The sequence below is a fragment of the Lepisosteus platostomus genome, chromosome 2, assembly GCF_059453375.1.
Source record: "Lepisosteus platostomus isolate fLepPlt1 chromosome 2, fLepPlt1.hap1, whole genome shotgun sequence".
Lineage (NCBI taxonomy): Eukaryota > Metazoa > Chordata > Actinopteri > Semionotiformes > Lepisosteidae > Lepisosteus > Lepisosteus platostomus.
In genome coordinates, this window is record NC_142612.1 from 72,723,258 (window position 1) to 72,731,163 (window position 7,906).

Here is a 7,906-nt window from a genome sequence, read left to right on the forward strand (position 1 = left end):
ATGCACAACAATGCAAGGCAATGACTGAAAATTATTTTTGCGTTGTGCAGCAGTTGTAAATGATTGTAAAAATCAGTTATTTCATGGCGTTTCAGATTTATGTCCTTCAGCTGTTTAAAACCCATTCAAATAATTATAACCATATAAAAAAATATTTATTTTTTATAGCGCCTTTAAAGGTGGCTTCTCGGAGCGTTTTACAGAATGATAACAACAATAAATAAAAGGAATACACAAGATAAAACACAATTACAATATACAGAGGAGACCGTGGATGGTGGTACTAAGAAAAATAGAAGCAGAGGGGTAAAGAATGGAACCAGTTAAGTAAAGGCTTTTCTGAAGAAGAGGGTTTTGAGCCTGGATTTGAAGGAGTTTAGAGAAGGTGACTCTCTGCATACAATGTAGACGGGCTTGGGGGACAGTAAGGAGAGCAGAATTTGAAGAGCGAAGGTTGTGAGGTGGGGAGAAGGGCCATAATAGTTCAGACAGGTACTGAGGTGCCAAGCCATGCAGAGCCTTAAAGGTGAGCATGAGGATTTTAAAGTCCACACGGAATTTGACAGGAAGCCTCTCCTATATATTTCCTTCCTGTTAAAAAGAGTTTCCCAGTCCTTGTGATGAAGGCCCAAACACCCTGCTGCATTTTACTCCTGAGAGTTCCCATTTACATGGATGGGCCCTTAAATAACCTAATAAAAGGATTCATGTGATTTATTTCAGTTCCTAAACAATTAGGCCATTGGATGTTATATATTACATTTCTTTACTATAAATCTTCAACTTTTCAATAGAAAACAATTCTCTTAAGGGTTAAATTGAGAAGTGTATGTGGTCCACCAGCGCCAGGGTGGGGAAACCCTGATTTAATTTTTTTGTACAGCCTAAAAACTTCATTGCTTTTTCCCAATTACATATGTATCAAGTTTGAAATAATACTTAAAAAAAGAGAGAAAAAATTGAGATTTGCTCAAAACTAATAAAGGTATGCAAACTTTGTGCCTTTGATAGCAGAAGTGCAGAAGGCAGAATAGCAGACTTTCAATCAATGACATTAAGTACCGGTGACCTTCAGGTTGCAGAGCAGTTTGATATACATAAATGTAAATAATCTCAATAGATGATTAATTTCAGCTGCCCATGTCACCCATTTTAATTTGGCTTTATTTTGGTTACTTCTGCTCAGCAAAGGTTTTTAGGAAGCTGCTTATCCATTCAGATCAAGGAAAATAATAATTATTTGAATTTATGTAGCACTTTCCTTCCCAAAAGATCTCAGAATGGTATGCAAATAAAGCAGAAGCACCACTTACTCTACCACTAAAGCATAGCATCTCAATGATCTGCAGCAGTTACTATGAACCAGCAACACCATTACATAGCAGATCTGAAGCAAAATTGCTTCACAAATAAAATCAAGGGGCAAATGTAAATGTAGCAGTAACACCCCTTCTTATAGAAACAGTGTCATCGTATCTTAAATGACCAAGTTCCTTGGTTTCAAGTCTCATCAATTCATTACTGAAGCACTACTGAAGTTTTTGTGTGCCACATACTGACCCTCTAACTCCAATTACACCAATAACCTGGTGTAAGCTTAATGTTGGTTAAACATTCTTTTTTTATGTGGCAGTGATAACTCTAAATCGATTGACATTCATTTTACCCTGAAAAGTCGCTAGGATTACACAAAGTACTGTAATACATATAAGGCCTAGATTGTAACTTATATAACCTTATTGTTCTAGACTATACATACGTATACATCCCTCAAGAGGGGAGACAAGAACCTGAAAATCTGGAGGTCATAATTCAAAAGAGTCAGGGAAAGAGTTACAATATTTGTCATTCTCATTGCACACTGGACTGCTGATTACTTTCAAGACAGACACATTGTCCAACAATAATTTAAACTGCAACTCAAATTTGACCAGTAGGTGGCCCTTAGACACAATGTAACATTTTGAAGGCAATTTTAACTTGTACATTGATCTGAGACTCATTTGTAGTTTCCTGAAAATATTTCTATTGGCATATTGCAGGACCCGCATCAGCAGAATCAGCAGGAAAGCAAAGTATAAGAAAATGCACCTGAATCAACTAAAGTGAAAATATTTTTGAAGAGTTACTCTTGGTTTTCATGTAGTTCACAGGAGGTTCATATTATTGTGTCACAATGTGCCTCCAGTTTCAACACATTCTACATATGCGATGCAGTGAAATGAGAAAATACGCTTTGTGTGCCCCAGCTGAACAGAACACATGAGTGTAAGAAAACGTGTCAAGTGAAGTAGAAAAACAAGTGATATGTGGTTACAGGAACAAAGTTACAGCACCTAACCTTCGATCATATTTAACTTTTGACCCTATTCTTAAAGCACAGCTAAATGTTAAGACAGCAGCCAAAACCAGCAAGCAAACACGCTGCTTATGTCAGTGCTCCTATATCTGCAGATTGGTGATTCACACCTCAGTAACCCCGTCCAGGTACTGTAATTGCTATTGCAATTATGTGAGAATGAAAAAAAGAACGTTTTAAAACAGCTGCAAGCCCTTTGATAACATTTTCCTATTTTGTTTATATAAAATATATCCAATTTATGTAAAAAATACCCTATCTCATACACGCATACAACTGCATATCACATCCAGCACAAGTCAGTTTCTGGCCTGGGTACTGTAAATTATATTATTATTATATCATAAATTGGCATGGGGCAATGGTTAACTTGTGAGAATTTAAACTTTGCACCATGAATATGCTTGGTGCACCTCGAAAACCAATATGCACCATGAAAACTACGAATTAAAATCACAAAACAGGATCGTAAGATTAGGTCTAGAAAGGTTCTTACTTATCAGCATTGCCATCCATCTACATCTTGATAGACTGCCAGTAAACAGACATGCACTTTGTTAACCACTCTTTTTGTGAAGACCTACAGTATCTGTTTCCTCTCTTAATTGGCAGGTGAGTGAGTTGTGAGGGCATTACTCCATTGGAGTACTCACAACTGCAGTGTAAAGAGCAGTATGTACAGTATGACCCAAGCATGTTAACACCTTGCTTCTTTCACTGAAAAACCCATCGAATCATCTGTGGTGTACCATTTTATTTTTTAACAATCTGGCAAGCTTTCTCGAAAAAGTTTTTCATTTTGTTCATCGTTAGAACCTGACATATTCACTCATCTACATTGTCTGGAGAGTTTTACTATTCAGTAGATTTGTGATGCGCTTGGGGGAGATAGCTTGCATATTTGAAGCTTCTCAACATCTGTGTTATGGCATCAAGGCAATTAGTAGAGAGTTTTCTGAATTTGCCGTTTGGATATGCAACTGCTTAAATGTCCACAGTTTTTGGCTCCTTCAAGAAGATTAAATGTTTTTTTTTTTTTTTAGTCAAGCCTTTTGAAGCTCTCCAAAGTGTCACTGTACTGAATATATAGAACACTAATATGTTAATTATATATTTGTTTTGTTACCATAAAAACACTTTGAAATAATTTTTAGTGTGTTCAGCTTCGTTTTTATTAAAACTTAAGAGAAATTCATAAGAATGTTGAAACATTAACTGATGCAGAATAGTGGAAGCCGAGCTTAAAATGGAAATTTACAGAATTATCATACAGTCGTGTGGACTGGTTAAACAGCTCAGTAAGGAAGCACTGTGCACTGTTGAGCAAATGAAACGAACTGGACCACAGGCAATACATCTCCTGCAGGTCTGTACCATGCCCTGCTTTGCATTATGGGTAAACATGGGGTCACATTACAGTTGCTGCAGTATTCCTTAGTGTTAACCATTTTAGAGTTGTTTCAATACGCCACAGAAAATAAAATTATTTCACACATGTAATATACTGATGCTATAAAATTAAATACAAGGCAGATCAGTGTCTAAAGAGTGAACCTGATGAAAGATGAACCTGCTAAGTATTGCCTTTGTCATGATGAACCACCTGAAGCACAAATCTATATATCAATGTAAATGAATCCCTTACATAAATAAAAGTTCAAAATCACTCCTAAAACTAAAACTACATTTGAATTTCAGAGAAACGTGTTTCTGTAACAAGAAATAAAGGAATAAGGTGCAAAATGTGACTGCAAAAGTAAAACAACCTTTAAAAACAGTCATTCTTTTCCAAATCTGGAAAAACAGCCTAATACATAATTTTGTGAATGCCTAATACACCATTTGTCACCTTAAAAAAAGGTTGGCAAAAGGGCAAGCAACCTGTGGTTTGTAGTGCAAGACAGAGCAGGAAGCAGCAGTCTGTGGGGCTGCCGGAAAGCAGAGATAGATAGAAATCTCGGATATGAAGGATATTAACAGTCTTTCTGTGTGGTGCTACTAAAAAATCTGTTTTAGGACACAGAACAAGAGATGTGTACTGTAGCCCTTTAAGTGCAAATGGATATTTGTAGTCAGCGTTAAATGCACCTGATAAAATGTATGTATTGCTGCTGACAATACAGTACATACAATACATGGTGAAGAACACCAAATCCTCTTCACCACTCCACTTACTGTAGATTGTTTTATTATTGTCAAAAAAAACGGAACTAGTACGCTGGCACATGCTGGACTTTTTCACCTAAACAGAAAAGGTAACAAACTAGAGTTTGGTTAAGGCAGAACTATGCCTTATTGACCAAAGTCACACCAAAATTAAGTGTGGTATGGACTGAGTGCTGATAAAAAAAAGCTGACCTATTTCACATTTTGAATTAAGTTGTGGAAAATAATCCAGCAGGAGTAACTTGTGTATTACTTCTTCAGCAGGCTTTTTGACAGGTGAAAAGGCCTTTCTTGCTTCAGAAGCACCACTAGACACATATTTCCAAACCACCCAGAGTGGACATCCATTAGCACAAGCCTCTGCATATTTTGCAGTTAGCAGGGATTTGTAAAGTCAAAGGCATCGTATCACTTCTGTAGTATATACTGTATGTGCTGTACAATAAATTAAAACTTTCTAATTAGCTGTGTTTGCACAAAACAGATAAAAAGTTTAAAGGATGAAAAACAGAGCAGTCTGTTTTAAGAAATTCAAAACTAAATGTTGTACCTTTTCACACATCAAAGCAGATAACATTAAGTGGAAATATAGGCCTATACAGCAGGTCAAAAAGTGTTTGTCTGAAATAGCAATATAGTTGAGAAATATAACAGTGACAGCAAACAGGATATGATTAAGCTGTTTTTAGATCAAGATGGTGTTTGGAGACCAAGCAAGACCTGGTTACCTGCATACCTGCTGCATACAGTACTTGCTGTGGTTCAGTGGCCAAAATATAAAAAAGTTTTTTTTTCACTAGTTTAATAGCTGTTATTATTTAATTAGCAAATTGTACTAATAAGCTGAATGACTGATATATGACACAGTGGTTCCTGCAATAATACATATCAAAGAAATAATGTTCCATTAGAATTACTGAGATCATAGGACATTTCTGAGCATTGGTTGGCCTTGTTTTCAGCCTTCAAATTAATTTAATCTATCACAAACGATAATTCACAAAATCTTGATGCAGATCCTGATGACCAACACTACTCGTGTGAAAAGATGTAGGTCACCTTTGGCAGATGAGATGAAAAGTATCTCTATGTTCTTCACTGACAACAGAAGCTGAGTTGTACTAAAGAGAACAGTCAGCAAACGAAAACGGGAAAGAATGAAGCAACCATTCGTCACAGCAGGTAAACTCTGAGCTACATCTCCTTGACACTAGAATAAATCCACCTTGACTATTTGTATCTCTCAAGTAATACTAAACTTTTAACTGTCACAGTTGTAGTCCCTCCACCTTAAGGGCACTCCGGCTCTTTCACTTTTTAGTTGATTTTTGCACCTGCTCCCTATAAGAGCCAGACGCCCACTCTGTTCCGAGCTCTGCCTTGGTTCCCGTACCAAGCAGGATCTGTGTGCCTGGTCCCGTTCCCCCCGACCCTCCACCGGATCCCGCTCCGGTTTTTAATCATGTTTGTCCTCGTCTCGGATGGACCGGCCGGCTTTGGACTTTTGCCTCGTCTTGGATTTCCCTTTGGACTCTGTTTTGGACTGTTTGCCCCGGACTCACCCCCCGTACACCTGCGCACTATGGACACGCCCCCTGTTTTCATTCCCGGCTCCTGCATGCTTTTTTCCCCATGTTTTCCTCACTCGTCCCCACATTGTGTCGTCTGCATAGGGTCCTGAAAGAACGCTTTCGTTACATTAACTAGCAACCAGCGTTTTTAAAAGGAGCAAAAACAGATAATCTGTCTCTTATACTTATGGTATTTCAGCTGGCAATGCCAAACCATAGGACTGAGCAGATGTGAGAATGTCTAAGAGGCAGAAAAACACCGCCTTTTTTTGGGGCTAACCATCAGCGGTCGCACAATTTCTAATTCCTTGCTCAGACTGAAACACATCTACTATTAGAGCCTATTAACCCTTTAACTTTCTGTTTGTAGAAAGCAAGACACAGTACATCTACCACAGTACAGTATATGTAACTACTCCAGGTCACTTGCAGTGAAAGATTTTAACCTTAAATGCAATACTACATCCTAAAAATCTTAATTGTTTTTGTACTGAAAGTTGTGCACTGTGAATTTGTATAAGCTGGTAGAGATCCCCTACACACCAGAACAAATTCTAGTACCAGCTGGACTCAAAGCTGTTATCTTTTGAGCTGTGAGATAAGTTTAGCACAGCCTTGAAACACATTTTTAACACCGTAACTCTTGAGAACTCCTTAAAAGGATTTTTTGGTCCCATACTCTTACTTAAAACAGGTTAGTGATTTACCTCTTTTAACAACTATACTGTAGCTCTAAAAATGCATGGAAATTAAAAAGATTGCACTTCCCATAAAAATATCTATTCTGCATCAATGTTCCCTTGTATTAATATTAGAAAATGAAAGGATATTAGAAAATAAAAGGATCACAGTTTTATTTCTTAATGTTTGCTCAATTTCAGCAGTAGCGATTTGTGCACTAATGGCTCATCCCTGAATATTATTTTGTTTTCTCCCATAGGCTTAGAAGACAGCAAGGGGCAGATCCAAAAGCAAACCATGTTGAGGCCTCACATTGCACCATTCTGAGCAGGAAGCAAAATTAAGAAAGCTAGACTTTTTCATACTGGCACCTGTCTCCAAAAGATGGCGTACGCAGGAAGGTTTCACATCCCTTTTTTAACTTGGCACCTATTTTCCGAAAGCAATAAAGATTGCAAACAAAGATCTCTTGAAAAATACTTTGAAACTTTCAACTGCTGGTTGTATTTTAATTAAGAAATGGGTTCAGTTATTTGCAGGTGTTAAAATAAAAGGTTTTACTGTAGAGTGAATTGAAAGAAAAAAACATCATTGCCATCAAACCTCAAAAGCGGGAGTGCGCACTCAGCACACTGAAAGAAAAAGGATGTGGTAAACCTTTCATGCGAAGTTTGCTGTCAAAAGCACTGTTTCATACTTGCAAGTCTCTATCTTTTTTTTAAATATTCATGAAGTATTGGCTCTGGGTCTCTAGTTCCTCATTATGATTCAATTTACTTGAAAAAGACTGCTCAGACTGGTGAAATCCAAATCTTTAAAATTCACAGTATCTCACAATACGTCTTGTTTCCTTTGTTGCAAAATGCAAACTTCATTAATGCACTTACTGCACACCTATGTATATAAATATATTTAAGATACTTCAATGGCCACAGAAGATGTGGATTCCAGGGAAGCTGGTTTACCACATTACCATTGCTTGGGCAGCTACAGCACAGTCCAAAGTTACAGAGATGTTTGATTACAGTCATTGCAAACATGGGTCTCCCACAGTATGTGTATTTTGCAGCCATTGTTGCAGCTTTATGGGACTGACAATCTGACAAACATAGGCCACCCTGCCCACATG